Source organism: Plasmopara halstedii, assembly GCF_900000015.1.
Source record: "Plasmopara halstedii genome assembly, contig: Scaffold_1651, whole genome shotgun sequence".
Classification (NCBI taxonomy): Eukaryota; Oomycota; class Peronosporomycetes; order Peronosporales; family Peronosporaceae; genus Plasmopara; species Plasmopara halstedii.
The window spans coordinates 566068-567380 of NW_020188562.1; positions in this window are offsets into that span (position 1 = coordinate 566068).

Here is a 1313-nt window from a genome sequence, read left to right on the forward strand (position 1 = left end):
TGGCCCCTAAAAAGGGGTAACGTACTCCATCATCTCTAGCTCGCCAGGTGCAATTTGAATTGTCTTAAGACTCTACTTTTCGAGCATTTTCTGGCGTCTGTATTAACCCGAAATTCGTATTTCTAAATGCCAGATTGCTACCAAATACGTCTCAAGCAGAAGGGAACTACAGATATAAGATCTTAAGGTTAAGAATGAAATGCCACACTTCACATATGATGGAGAGTGACCTGACAACTTGTGACCAGTAGTCCACACAGTGAGCCCTATAGTTTAGCGTAAGCGAGTGTCACAGTCAGACACGACCTGGACAGGTATTGGCGGAACAAAGACCACGGAATTTGTCTCTATCATATCCGAAACTGACACAACATGAACAATCTTGCCAAAACGCTCAAAAACACAACGATGTTGTTGCGCCAATAGTCGCCTCTTATAAGAACAAAATGAAGTCTATGCTCACAGAGTTCCAACTATCCGACGGGGCGTCAATTTACGAAGTAGGGCATGCGTAGAGACAGAAGGCGTCACACGCTGGCAGATGTCACTAGTTCTCATATACTTACAAACTCACTTGTACATATGTTGACAGTAAAAATCGTGAGAAAAGTTGAGAAACATTTTTTTGAAGCCTGAGATGGCCATTTGATGGAATTTTATCGTACTGGTGTAAGAGTCGTTGGGAACCACATTTTTACTTTTTATCTCTGATCAACCGCATATTACATCAACGCGCACAAAAGTGTGTTCGTGATTGTGTGGAAGAACTAAGGTTAGAGATTCTTGATAAAGAGTCATTTAAACATTTTCGTGCTTTGACATGTGGTAGGTAGGTATCCTTCAGCGATTTTTCGCACTTTAGTCGTTGCTTCAACCTTGCTCTACAAAATTCATTTGTGTTTTCAATTCGGACGTAAGACAGCTAAGTAATTCGTTTTAACAACGCGTTGGCTAACAGTTTTGTCTAGCCAGGGTTATAATGTACAACATTTTTGCGTTTTGTGCCCCTCGCCATTCTTTACGACAGGTGAAGACTTAATCACCACACGCGAAGATGCGAGATCATTTTATTAACAAAACGGCCCAAGAACTCGACCAATGAGTACTTTGTCGTCAGAAGCGTTTTGGTCGTGAAGTTGTAGTTCCGTTCTTCTTTTTCAGAGCTATTATGTCTGATACCATTCGCCTGAACCATGAGCCTCACCATCGTACACAATCGATGAAATAGTCATTCGCACTGCAAACCACAAGTAAGGTGTTCTCATGATTTGCAAGAGCCAACGCCGCAACTTCGTGAAGACCCCGATTCACTT